Genomic DNA, 15,521 nt, shown 5'->3' on the forward strand with positions numbered 1-15,521 from the left:
GCCTCAAAGCAGTGCTTCTGCACTGCAGGTGATCCCCCGCTCAGTGGACGTTTGGCAATGTCTGGAGAAAGTTTTGATTGTCACAAGTTGGATAGTGCCACTGACGTTATTGGGTATAACTCAGGAATGCTGATAAACATCCTACAATGTACAAGAGAGTCCACAGAACAAAACATGACCTGGTTCAAAATGTCAGTCATGTGATGGTTGGCAGACCCTGAGCTAAGCTTAAGAAAGGGACCAGCACAGAGTACAATTAATTTTCTTTGGAAGGAGGCACAACCCTAAGAGAAAGAAGGGGGTGATCCTGATTACATTTACCCAGTTCTTGCTTTAAAAGTTATCAGTCAGATAATTCACTCATCTTTCCATGGTGAGGATTAGGGGAAGAAGCTATAATAAGAGGACCAGATTACATCACACTAATTATGGTTCCTCAACAAAGAAACACAAGGAAAAGAGAAAGGAGGTTCCTTACCCTTTACACTTATTTATCAAATGTGAGTTGTTTACACTTTTAAAATTGATTCTCATTGCATGGGCCCATGACAATTTGAAGACGGTTTGACTTTGTACTATGCATTTGTTGAACTCACTCTCAGAAGAATAATGAACATTTTTCTTTATTTTTTTTGTGGGGTAGGATTTAAGACTACCACACAAGAAGTGTAACCAATTGAAACTAAGTAATTTTATTTATGCTATCTTTTTAAGCTCTAATAAAGCATATAGAGTGACTTTTTTCTTGAATGGAAGAAAAAGGAAAAACTAATATATTTTGCAGAAGACGTATTTGCTTTATTGATTAAATGATTTAAATTGCATCTGATTAGTTAGTACAATGTGCCAGAAACACTGAATTAGCCATACTATTAAATTTAAACAGGAGAGAGAGGTGAAAAAGGAGAACTGATAAGCAGAGCCATTTGAATAACCACAAAAATTGAGACTCAGGTTGCTGGAGCAACACAAAAGGTAGAGACCAAAAGATGCCCTTAAATTTACTTCTTTATTCTATTTTCTCACTCTCCTTGCTATTTTTAGATTCTGAAACATATTAGCTTTCTCTTTTCCTCTCTTCCTTCTTTGAGCTTAAAGACAGGGTAACACTGTGAAGTTTTTAGTCTGCAGTCAGACACTATGCAGCTTTCCATTCTCCATCATTTTGGTGTATACATAAATAATGTAAAGTTTAGCTAGAGCTATTAAACATAGGCCATTCTAAAACAAACAAAAAAGCAAAACAATAAAAACAGAAATAACTGCATATTTCTCCTTTAAAGTTATAACAAAGAGAAAAGACAAAATTCCAAAGCAGAGGCAAGTTGTAGCAATAACAGAATAATATTTAATATTTATTAAAGATTTATCATGAATGAGACACTATATAGAGCAAATCACATGCATTATGTTATTTTATTCTCCTACTGTATCTCCAAGTAAGATTTTTTAATTTCCTTCAGTTTACAGATTAAAAAATGTATCCAGTGTCAGAGTACACTAAAATCCAGATTCATTTGTTGACTTCATATCCTATCATTTTAGCCATTATGTGTGAAAATGACTTATTAAAAAACAATCATAATAATACATATTATAGGATTCATTAGTCCCTAAATGTAAAACGTTCATTAATATCATGGTAGTATTCAAGTACTTCAAAAATCTTCCCTGTATATGAAGTCTGTTCAGAAGATATCCAGCTATGTGATATAAAAAATATAGACATTTATTGAAGAAGATAAAGGAGACAAGAAACATTGTACATAGGCCAATGAGGCCTCATTCCCCTTCCAAGTAGGCACCTTGGCACCTCACACAGTCCTCCCAGTCACCATCAGCTGCCCCATCACATTGTCCTGAATCTCATCAATGGAATCTCTACCCTTTCAAAGGTGATTTTAGTTTTGGGAAAAGCCAGAAGTCACAGGGTGCCAAATCTGAGATGTAGAGGTGCTGAGTCACCTCAGTGATTTGATGTTTCACCAGAAAACTCAGCACGAGACATGATGAATGAGCAGGCACATTGTCATGATGAAGCTGCCAATCAGTTGCCCATAGCTACAGGCTTCTGAATCATCCGAATAGTTTCAGTCAGATAATGTTCAAACTTAACACAAAAGTTGATACAGATTCATTGCTCTACTCAGTCATTTTGAATGTGATGGCCACACAGTACACATGCTCACTCAAGGGCATCCACTGCTCCCACTGACTAGTAGAGTGAAGTCATCATTGTTCACACATATGCATTCCAGTCCAATCTCCTTGGCTGCCAGGTTACATTCCATGTTACACAAACTGTTCTCATCTTATTAACAATGCCTAGACTTTTTCTGGACAAAGCTCACATATCATAAGGCTTACTAACCTAAATATTTTCCTTTAAATTATTTTATATAAATTAATTTTCCTGTGTGAAAGAAATAATTAATGAAATACTCCCAGGTGATAGTTAGGTTGAAGGTTATATCCTTGGTTGGGGTGTGTATGGAAGGCAACTGATCAATGTTTCTCTCTCACATGATGCTCCTTCTCTCTCTCTCTCTCTCTCTCTCTCTCTCTCTCTCTCTCTCTCTCTCTCTCCTTTCTGCTCTAAAATCAATGGACATGTCCTTGTGTAAAAATAAAAAAAAATAGTGTAGTGATGGAGAAATAGAGGGTGTGGCAAAAAGTACATTTACAGTTGCACGTACATGAAACATAGAATTTATTTTTGTATTATTTACTAATCATTGTATTATTTTACCTACACAAAGGGTATCCATTTGCCATACCCTATAGATTCGTAAAGAAAGGTGAGTGCAGTGCAGAAATGTTGTCTTTGAAGTACATTGTGTATAAATATTGTTTTTGAGTATGTGGGAATGCCCTTGCTCTGGAAGTAGCACCCTGTTTTCAAAAAATGGTCCTCATACTACGTAGTTTAAGAGGAGTCACCCCTTACTCACCGCTAACAAAAGAGTAACATGTGAGTGAGGTCTTCCAAGCAGAGACAACATCTCACAACATCTCAGGTCACAGTGAGTATTTTGACAACAGTATTCTGGTTTTTGATTAAAACCTTACTGGTTTTATTTCTTCTTCTTAAAATCCATTTCATTGGCTTCAAGGCACTATTTTAACCCTGGTTGCTGCTCTGGTTGCTTCATCTGTTGTTTGGACTCCTGGTCTCTCCACATTTATTCTTTCCTCATTATATTCTGTTCCTCGCATATTTGTGGTTTTCTGAATAGAATATTATGATGTTATCCCTTGTTTAAGACCTATTAATTGCTCCTATTACTTCTAGAAAAAATTAAAATCCTTTCTGTAGCCAATTGACTTTAATGGGTTGACACCTATCTCTCTACCTCTTCTCCTTAATCTCATACCACATATCAGCTTCCTTTTTAAAATTCAAACATACTGTCCTTCTCATTCTTGGATTATGTCATTTTTCTCCCTACTCACTTTTTGCATACTCCTGTAGTGTTTGGACCCCCCTCACCTTTGTCCAACTTTACCTAGTTAATTCAAATTCAACATTAATATTTTTCTTGTACTGAAATACTCAGGGAAACCTTATCTGGTGTCATAGCTTCTTGGTCAATTGTCTCTTTTATATGGATATTTATAACTTATCTCAGTTTGTAATATTGCAAACATTGTGTTGATGATTGTTTAATACATGTCCCCTGCTCATTAGGAACTGCTAAATACATACTAACTAAATAAATAAATTGATAAATAGAAAATTATTGAGAAAATATTATCTCCTAGGCATTGTGCTATGTCATTAGGCATACAAAACACTACATGGAAATGTGGGCACAGTAAACATATATATGTATGAACATAGTATAATGTGATACTTCAGATCCAGCCCAGTTAAGCTAAGATTAATACAAGCGCTCAAAAGAGGCTCTCCTAACACAGTCAGAGAAAAAGTTTCATGAGGAAAAGGCTGAAAGTGGCATTATCACTTAGAAAGTGCAGAGGCATTGTAATCTCCAAAACTTATAAATTTCGATTCTTGTCTCCCTGGGATAAATTAGTGTGATGGAAAAAGAAAATAAAAAAGTGCTGCTCCACAATCAATTATTTATGATTTTCACTGACTGTCCACAATGTGCCAGACAGTGTGCTAATCTGGAAATAAGGAAATAAAATTGTATTTGTCTTTAAATATTTCCAAGTCCAGTTTGGCAGAGAGGCTTTTGTGCTACAATATGATAAAAATATTCAAAGGGAAGTGCCAGAGAACATGGTAGCACAATATAGGACTATCTAAGCACCTGATGAATCTGGAAAATGTTATTTGGTGAAACCTGACGTGAGTCTAAAATCATGAGTAACATTAAACAAGTTGGATAAAAATATTTCAGCTTAAAGAAGAATCAAAAGATGAATCTAGGAAAATACAACTCACGTTGTTGGTTTTGTGGTGTAGAATATTTTATGGAAGGTTTAGGTATGAGTCTGTAGTTGTAGGCAAGCATAGGAAAATCATGAAGAATCTCATGAGCCATAAAAGAAGTTTGGAGTTTGTAGGGAAACCAGTGGGAGAATTTTAAGTTGAAAAGTAACCTGAGATTCATGTTTATGAAAAACAAATCTAGCAGATCTGAGAATATATTGGAAAGATCAAGAGAATCAAAAGAATCAAGAGGGCAGGGTTACTCTTACTAACCATGCAAAGTTCTACTCAGCTGTTTCCCAAGTACAAAGCTCCTTACATTTACTCCCATGGCACCATGTGCACCTCTCTGCCATAGTTAACTTACTGTAAAGAACCAAGCTCATCCATTCACAAGTAGGTAGTTTCTAGCACACTCCTGGGTATGCAATAGACTTGATGAATTCTTCCAGAGTGAGTGAATGAGATAACAAGTCAATCAGTGTGTGAGAAAGCTGTGAAGATTCCTAACAGTGATTGATATGGTTTACATATTTACCTTTCATAGGATGATAAACCACACTAAAATTGACTTATTTTATCTATAAAAATACTTAATATTTTTTTCTGGAAAACTTTTCTAACATCCAGTCATGTTCTTAGTGGAACAAAGTCAGCTATTTGAAGAAGATAGGAACTCTAAGAAATGATGAGTCAGTTCTTTTGTTAATTAACTGTATATATCAGATATCAGAGTGACTTTCAATAATGTGAGCAAATATTATGTGAATGCAGCTTTTTTAGTATAAAAGTTTTAAGGTACTAAGTTAAACTATTCAAGAGGTCAAGGGATTTCTCAATGGGTTAGGTTTGAAAAAAGTAATAAATATATCTGTATTTATGTAATATCATTTTCTAAAGTATAATAGCAAATGCAGAGATGTGGTTTGTTTTTTTAAAGCTGTTATTTTTGTTATTCTTGCTTAATAAAAATCTTTGTAATTTATTCAATGTACCATAGTTAATTTAAACAGCACATGAAATTTCAGGCAGATATTAGAGCATAAATATCCAGAATACAAATATCAAAATAATGCTTACAAGTAGAGAAAAGATTTATATTTTATCTTAAGTAATTAGCACATTTTGGGAATGTTTTTATATATAATTCTCAACTCTCAGAGAGCAGAAGCATGGATTGTCCAAAACTATTAATAATCCAGAAGGCATTTGTTTTCAATTTGGGGATATAATCTTTGTGTGTGTGCATGTGTGCGGTAACATTACCACATTATTGTGTGTTACTTAAGCAAAAACTCAAATTACTTTACATTTCCTGCATACATGGGAAATTGTTTACCAAATAAACTATAAGGTTACTTAGAAATATGTTGGGCTTTGGGAGGTAGTAAAAGCTAATCTACAGGTAATCAATATGTCACAATACACTTATTACTTCATTTTATTAGATCCATTCCCATTTCCTTAATTTTTATACAGAGTTTTACTTCATAGGCATTTAGTTAATTCAGTATTTTTCTGTACGATTTTGGTCTGAACTAAGAATATTTAGTGTTCAATGGTAGCAATTACCAATTAGTTAAATACACAGTATATTTTCAACATTAAATAACAACTATATTTCCTATGGAAAAGTTGAATATGTACCTATAATCATTAATGTTCAAGGACAAATAGTCAATCATATTCAACATACACTGTTAATACTAATTATCTTTGAGTGAAGTCAAAGTCATTAGTTCCTTCTGTTTGTTCATATAAAAAGCACTATTAAATGTGTGCTACATTGTATGAAAGATTATACTGAGATCTAAGGCCATAACAATTACAAAAATAGAAAATGAAACAAAGTGTGAAATAAAATAACTTTGGAAAAAATGTAAGTGAAGTAGCTATTCAAAGGAAATAGAATTGGCCAACGTTGGACAGGTAAATCGAGTCTTAAGCACATAAGCTAGTGCTCTAGTCCTTGAATGAAACTAGAAACAGGGAGAACCAAGAAGAGGCAACCCAAATAGTCTCAGTAGGGAGAGTGGTTTACCAGTGAAAGAATAGATTCCTAGTATAATAGACATCAAGATGAAGAAGTAGGCCCAACTATACTGAAGTGAGATGGAGGAGATGGAGAGAGGGTGAGGGTTCAAAGGCACTGATAGATAACTAATAAGCATATCATAATTTCTGTAGAGCATTAGCAGGCAGGAAAGTTAAAATGTTGATAGAAAGAATTTTTAATATTTCACTCTTCAGAAAACTATGAAAGTGGTTATAAAAAATCAGAATATTTTTTATTATTAACAATTACATTAAATTGTAACTTAATTTTAACATTATACATGAAGAAAAGGCTCATTGTCCAAGCTTTGTGTGCTTCTAACAATGTTTTACTAGCTCGGGTTGTGTCTGAGTGTGTGTTTTGACAAGGAACGGGTGCCTATTGCACAAAATATGCTTCTGCTATTATCTGACCTGCACCTATAAATGGGTGTTTATTAGATCTCTGTCTTATATTCAGCTTAACTCTCCCCCAGCCTTGCTAAATCTCATTCCTGTCCTTTTGTGTACGCACATTAGACAATTCTGTGTTTCCATAATATTGCTCTTACCCAGCATATTTTCTGTATCATTAACTCAACATCTGGACCACTTTTCTATGATTTAATAAAGTAATACATTACAAGGTTAAAATGAGAACATATATACATTAAAAATCATTCATCAACTATGGACTTAGATAACTATTATATTATTTCATCAGAATATTTGTTTTGAACAAATGTTACTTATATAATACATATGTCTAATCAAAATGTACAAATACTAAATGAGTAATGTAATCTGATGTGGGCTATGAAGAAAAGTATTTTAAATGTTAACTTGATTCTAAAATAATTTTTAATTGAGATAAGACATTCATTACTCAGGCAAAATATTTTGTATATGTTCAGCATTATAGACCTTAAATTTGTATTGTTTTAATTTTAGACATACTAGCAAAAAATTATTTAAAGAAACAGCATATAAGAACCTATTTGCCTCATAAAACCAACATATTTCATTGTTACAGTGGTTTTTACTAGACTTTATTTCTTGTATAATTGCTTTAACTATGCATAGGCTGATGTTGTCCTGTCTTAGTGCAAAGGGTTAAACTTACTTTCAAAGTAAGACATAAGATTGTGTCCATCCAAATCATAGTTCTAAAACAACTTTCCCTTAATCTTTTAAACTAAAAGTGAGATTGCTCTTTCTATATGATTACATTGATATGTTTGACACCTCTATCAGCTATCACAATACTTTTCCCATTTGTTATAACTGCCTCTAAAATAAAATGGGCTTATAAAACTCGTTTTTAATCAGCAATCTACTAAAATGTCTGCTTTTCCTTTGTATGAGTATTTTTGTTCTGCTCCGAGCATGTCCTGTTATCAGAGACTGTGAAGCTGTGTTGTCCCTTGGTTCAGAAAGCTGGGCCCAAGAGTCTGATGTTGTATTTACTGCATGAACAACAACTTAATTAAGTATTGCTTTAGAAACATCACCAGAGCGTTGTTTCTGGTATTGCACTCAGGCATGTATCACATTGTTTTGACACATGCATTGGGAGATTTGCTTTGTAGTTAGTCATGTTTTTGGAACACTCCTAGTTGAGACAGAGGAAAAGAATAATTCTACTGGTAGAGCAGGCAAAATGCTCTTAAAACAAACAAAAAAAATACTGTAAAAGACAGCATCAATGGCAAATTTTTCTTCTGAGAACACTCTCACTAAAGTCAAATTTCCTCTTTTGATATTTAAATGCTTAAAAGCAAATGTTTTTATAAAGATTAATAAAACCAAATGTATAAATATTACTTCATTTCAAATTTCCATATTCATCTCTCTAAGGAACATACTTTATATGTCTAAATAAATTGATATTTAAGTTTAGGTTATTATTTATCATGATAAAATGTCTTTTAAACAATGCTTTTCTATTATAAACCTGGAAGTGTTTAGAAAAGGAAAACAATGCATGAAAACATTTTTTATACTCTTTTCTTTGAAGAAATAATTATTTTCCTTACTGATATGCTCTGAAAATGAACATGGAACTAAGAGGAATTAAATGTGTATACCTCAAAGCACTAGAAAGTTTATCTCCATTATATCATTGAATTCATATCAAGACTTTAAATTAATACAAATTGCCCTGACTAGTATGGCTCAGTGGATTGAGCTCTGGCCTATGTATCAAAAGGTCACCAGTTCAATTCCCAGTCAGGGCACATGCCTGGGTTATAGGCCAAGTTCCTGGTGAGGGGCATGTGAAAGGTAACCACACACTGATGTTACCCTCCCTTTCTTTCTCTCTCTCTTCCCCTTTCTCTAAAAATAAGTAAATAAAATAAAATATATACAAAAATAAGTAAAATTAATATAAATTAATGCAGATATCCAAATACTTGGAAAAAGGAGCTGTAAACAAACAAACAGAAAAAAAGGAGCCCTGGCTGGTCAGTGGATTGAGCACAGGCTGTGAACCAAAGCATTGCAGGTTCGATTCCCAGTCAGGGCACACGCCTGAGTTGCAGGCCATGGCCCCCAGCAACCGCACATTGATGTTTCTCTCTCTCTCTTTCTCCTTCCCTTCCCTTTCTAAAAATAAATAAATAAAATATTAAAAAGAAAAAGAAAAAAGAAAAAAAGGAAGTAATTTATTTGAAGGCAGTGTAACCTGAAATCTGTAGACATGATGGCCAAATCATTGTGAAGGAAAGTGAACCAGAAGGGGCATGGAACCTAGAGATCACCGAATTAAAAAACAAACAAACAAACAAACAAAAAAAAAACTAGTTACTTTCAAAAGATTTTTCATGTGCCTCAGAAATAGTTTCTGTTTAAGTCCAGCAGTAAATGGCACTGACTAAACAAAATATAGCTAGACTTTGTTTACCTCAGGTAGGTTGGTATTGATCTTTAAATCTTAAGGCATCTAACTTATGTAAGCTCTTTTAACCACCTGGTAGAAAAGATCCACAAAGACCCACATATAGCAATCATATTTAAACTGTTGCTTATAATTTTTTGATAAATCAAGTGAATGATAAATCCATTTCATTATTCAAAATATGATTATTTGTGGAAATTTATAAGTGTGTTGGCACTTGTAAGTCTGTCTATATATGTTTGTGCTACTGCATTATAAAACATATCTATATTATAAATTATAACTTCATCTCATAATTTCAAATATCAATACCACACAGTATATATGGCAATATTTTGCCAAAGTAGAAGGAACACAAGTGAAAGTAGGGAAAGATAGCTTTTACAAATTGTGTCAGAAAGCAGCCAAGAATTAAGAAAAGTTAGCAAACATATGCATCCCAGTAACCATGGCTGAAATGAAATAAATTTTGCTGAATACCCTCCAAAATGTCCTTGGTCCCTGAGAGTTCATTCAAATTGTGTTTACACTTTCAGTGGACAGAAAATTCTCCTGTTATGTAAATCACTCTAGGGCAGAGAAAATGTAAAATATTCACTTCTTTATTTTACAAATTTTGTGTATCTATAGTACTAACAACACTTAAAATAGAAATTAGAAACCAGTTCCTATCAGTCATTTATTATGTTACTGTTTCTCAACTCCAAATCCATCCTCCTATACACTTTCATGTTGCTGGAGCTGCACTTCTGCGAACAACATTTCTCCTTTGTCATCTGGCTCCCCAGCAGCTTTCAGCAACCAATGGTGCCAAAGGGAAGCTGGCAGGTAGGATGAGAGAATGGGCATTCCTCACTCTTGTTGGTTTGCTGTCCTTGTCAGCACCACCTCCTCAACAGTTTTTCACCTCTGCAAAAACAGGTACCTCAAATTCTATTTTATTTTATTTTATTTTATTTTATTTTATTTTATTTTATTTTATTTTATTTTATTTTATTTTATTTTATTTTATTTTATTTTATTATTTTATACACATAACCATTTTTAATTGTGCTCCTTCAGAGATACCAAGATTAGATGACAATTGCCCCTTCTTCAGAGTTGCTGCTCTTTAGGGGGCCTTACCTCCAAGCTCCTGAGATACAAGCAGTCTCGCTCCTGAGAGATCTAGGTTCAAGCTCTGTAGGGGCCTTCTTACTACATTGCAGATTTTGATAACATCCATAACTTCAATTTGTTCCTACTGTCCTAAGAGTTATAATTGCTTTCTTAGTTACCATCCCTGTTTTCCCTCCCCTTTGGTGACTCTCTCTTTCTCTCTCTCCCGGTATTTCTCTGTTTTCTGCATTTCCAATATAAAACACTTTTAAAAATATCTGGCATGGTTTCTATTGTCTGTACCAGAATGTGCAACAACCCTAAATGAAATACTAACAGACTGAACTTGTGCAATAGGATATAAAAAGAGAAGGGGAGAAATGAAGGAGGAAAAGAGGAAGAAAGGGAAAAGCAGCTAAGAAGGAGAAAAAGAAGTATCTATTACCAAATACAGAGTGTGCTAAAGTAGGACTAGGATTGGTAAATAAAAAGAGATTTATTTACAGAAGTAATCACAACAACATTTTTAAAAATTACCTGCTTTTCTTAATAAAATTAAAAAAAATTGATAAAAATCAACATCTGCTCCCAGTAAAAATTCTTGGTAAATTAAGAAAAATTATCATGATTAAACTGATATTTTCTCACACTAATAGCCAATATTATACAAAGCATCTCACTAATTCAAGAACAAGTACCTTTTGTCACTATTATTCACTATTATTCTGAATATAATCAGTACAAGTAGCCATAGGACTTGTTCTGACAAATAAAATGAGAGCAAGTCACATGGCTACTTATATACATACATAATTTTCTCTCAGCCATTTCTTGGTAAATGGAACAATGGACACTACTCTACATTTTCTTTGTAATCAGATTTGATCAGAATAAACTCAATTCAGAAGAAGATAAAATAGTTATATTTTCCCTTTTATTTTGATGAATTTAATTATAGAAGCAGATACAAGAGGCCAGAAAAGAAGATGTCCTACCACCATCCAAACTAGATAAAAAATAATTCAACTGACATAAATAATAATTTATTAAAAATTTAACTAAGTGAGCAGAAATTAGTTACTAAACATTTCCAGCCACAACTATGAGAAGTTCATGTGGAATAAAAGGTTAAGTGAGAATAAGATGTGGAAAATTTTTATATATCTGATTTGTTAACCTTCAATTTACAAATTAATGCTTTAATGTTCCTTTAAAAATAGTATATAATTTATTATAAAACCATAAATATTAGGTAGAAAAAGATTTCACTTGATTACAAATGGGATTATTTTTAACATATTGCTCCAAAGAAGTAGTTCACAAGTGATTATCATTATTCACAAAATAATGTCATTAAAGATCTTTGCATGATTAAAAGAACATGAGGCTGCACCTTTTGAATTATGTTCCCGAAATGTGGAAACATTTGGGGAATAACCTTCACCTCTTAAAGGTCTCTATCTTTATCTTTAACACCTAAAAAATATTTGTAATGGTTCTCCTCCTTTATTTCTAGTGCAGGATAGACTAGATTATGTTATGATAGCGAACAACTTGAAAACAGTGAAGTTTTCTCTCTGATTCATTGGGGTTGCTACTATTCTTTAAAATTGTCCAGTGCCTCTCTTCTTCATATACTAAATATTTTGCCCATGTGTCAACCTGCAACTATATGTCTACATAGCAGAACAAAAATCTGGCCAAAAAGTTGATATTTGTGCATTAAATATTTCCACCTAGAACTGATGATATATGTAATTTCAGGTCAAATGCCATTGGCTACAGGAAGTCACATAGCTTCATCTCTTTTCAAGATGGGTAAGTACAATTTATCTGTTTACCCAGAAGAAAATCATGTATAGCTGGATACTAGGAATATCTGCCATAGGAATGCTTTGAAACTATAAGTAATCTAAATTAGAAAATCATTATTATTGATGCTTATAACATTCAATATACCACATCTAAACATATACTTCTTCATATGCAATATACACACATTCACTCACTCACTCCCTCCCTCCCTCCATGACCAAATTATACAAATCACTCAAGAATATGGCAATGCAGGGCCTTAATTAACTAAACTACTTAAGCATAAATTGGAAAGCAACAGAATGCAGCAATTTAATAAAGCACAGAATAAATCTTCAATTTTAATAAGAATCATCTACAAAAGAGGACTCAAAATGAAAAGAAAGTGGATTATCTGCCCTGAGTGATGGATCCTTCACTGATATTGGAATGCACAGGCTTCTTATTTCCATTTCCAAAACCACTCCATCATCAAATCGAAGAGAAGAGTCTCTATGTAAGACATTCATATGTAGAGTAGAGCAGTTTCCAGAGTTGTTTTCATCCCCAGAATTCTGATATGTTATATCTTTCTCTTATCTGCTCCAAACCCAGAACTATGTCAAGACATGTTCTATCAGCATCAAGTGTTTAGAGAACTTTATTTTGGACACTCAAATTTCTTCCTATGTTTCTATGGCCCTTGCAGTGCAGAAGAAACTCCTGCAACCTGAGCTTTTAACCTATCTTGGGTTTCTAATTTCTAATCAACCTCCAATTTTTGTTTACCTATGAATTCTCTGACTCATAACTTTACTCATGGCTTCTGCTAATTCACTGCCTATATTATCTCAAGGTCTCAGTGTGTCTCCTCAGGCAGTATTATCATAACCAAATGCTTCTGTTTTTTCTGTGTAACACAGTTAAATTTCTCAGAAAAGACCTGATTTAGCCAGCTAATTACATTATGCCTATTTGGTCAGGAACTTGATTTGAATTCTCTTTATACAAAGCTGAACTGATTTACATAAGATGCTCCTCTGTTTATGGGTTATGTCCTGATAAACCCATAAAAGATGAAAATACTGTAAGTTGAAAATGCATTTACTATACCTAACCTACAAACGTTATAGCTTAGCCTAAACTACTTTACACATACTCAGAAAACTTCCATTAACCTGTAGTTGGGCAACATTTTCCTACAAAAATATAATAATTTATAATATAATTTAATAATTTATCATAATTTATCCTATTTTATAATTAAGTGTTGAATATGTTATCTAATTAATATGTGTATTGCTGTTGCACCATTTAGATGCCAAAAATTTTTAAATCAAACCATCATAGATCAGGACTGTCTCCATTGTTTTCCTTCAAATCCTTTTCTCTCCTTGGACCCACCAAATTTTTCTGGGAAGAGTAGTCATGTAAAAACAAATGTAACTTCTATGCTTAAGGAATTCCTTAGGTTCACTACTAAGAGCAGAAATAATAATTACGTGGCATCTTAAAAATTATTGCAGTCATTGCAGCCTTGGAACACTTACTATGACCAAAGTAGTGTCTATTAGCTATTCCATGTGTTATAAACAAAGGATTGTAAAGGACTTTTAGGAGATAAACATGCATTTGTACCATTCATATGTCATATAATAATCTTTGAAAAATGAATCCTGAATAATTAATGGCAGAAAAATTGTGATGTTTGTTATCTGTACATTTCTTTCTAACCTTTCTTAAATCTATTATTTATTGTTCCAATCTTCTACTGCCTGTGAATACGGCCTCCTACTTTTCAATCGACAACCTCTTTTCTCTTGCTCTTATAACCTGAAGAGATCCTCTGAGGCCACAGATTATGTTGAATCCTGGAATAAAATCCCACTGGGTAACACATGTTTATAAATTCTAAAGTACACTTTATTAGCATATAAATTGAAAATAGAAATGTTGATCAGGTTGTTTAATGAAAAATGCCTCTTAGTACAAGTGAAAAACTATTTCCTTAATCCAAGTTGCTTAAAAAAATAACAACAAAACCTACTTAGGTGATTAATTCAAAAAGTGACAGGAGACAGGAAATCAAAGTGACGGCTGAACCGATCAACCTTTAGAAAAAACTTTATGTTAACTCTGGGTGGGTAAATAGCTGGATACATGTGTAGACAGAAAGCCTTCCAATAATGTTCCTGATGTCAAGGTCTCCTGGGCAATAAAGACTTCCCTGTGATGAAGTCCATTAGGCAGCAACCTTATTAAACACAGCACATGCAATCAGCTCTGGGTGGCTACCTCCAGGCTTCTCTTTAATGACAATGCAACAAATCTTCATTTTTACAATGAAGAGTAACATGGCTGTGATCAAACCTTCTAACTTCAATTTCCTTGGGTTAAAAACATTTTTAGAAAGTCTTTTTTTTTTTTGAGGATCAATGTCATATAAACATCCTTTTATTTTTCCTCTCATCCTTGACATTTTTAGCTTGTATGCAAATACCATGATATAATAATATACTACATCATTAAGGGTTCTCACTGAAGGCTATAATTTTTATAAGTATATCACTCAAATATTTCAAATTCCAGAAAAAATCAATAAACTTATATCACTATGTACATTTGTATTCATTCATTTTGAGAATATACACAGTAACTTAAATAATAAATCTCAGCTTAATTGAAAAGAACATGTTGACATTATTGTGAACTGGATGACCAAGAAGAAAGAGAATAAACATGTTACCGAATGAGAAAAGGTGGGTAAGCAAAGGGTATTCATTCATATCTGTGTCCTCTAGGGCAGCAACATAAAATCTACAGACAAATGAAGTGCCTGTATACAATACAACCTAAAAAAAATTTATAACTAAAATACAAAATGTATAGATTGAGAGAAAATTATGTGCTTTTATTTAAACACTAAAAAATAAAAAATGTATATTCTTACAACTGAATCCTTTTAGGCAAGTTACTGTCCACATTTTCACAGGGCATAAAACTAGCTTTCTTAAAGTAACACAAATGGTTCAAGTAGCTGCTTGAGGCATTTGTATTACCTGGCTGAGTCCTGAAGGCATTTGTGTTTTTTCTTTCCCCTGCCTATTACATTTCTAAATGTTATTTCTCACAGAGAATTTCTCTGAGGACTTGAGACTACTAAAACTCTGTCTAGGCTAAGGAATTATCTGTCCCCCACCAACAACTATGTCTTCCAAATGTTTATATAATCATTAAAAATTTCTTGACCAATCATGCTTTCACATGCATATATTTAAACACTATTTTAATGTATTA

General features: G+C 33.1%; 1 pseudogene; it reads right to left on the minus strand.

Moving 5' to 3' along the window:
- The window catches only part of LOC123818703, a 35,854-nt pseudogene extending 25,297 nt beyond the window's left edge, over positions 1 to 10,557 (minus strand).
- Positions 10,558 to 15,521: the final 4,964 nt, after the last annotated feature.

The sequence above is a fragment of the Phyllostomus hastatus genome, unplaced genomic scaffold, assembly GCF_019186645.2.
Source record: "Phyllostomus hastatus isolate PE091 unplaced genomic scaffold, TTU_PhHast_1.1 phas_contig_29, whole genome shotgun sequence".
Lineage (NCBI taxonomy): Eukaryota > Metazoa > Chordata > Mammalia > Chiroptera > Phyllostomidae > Phyllostomus > Phyllostomus hastatus.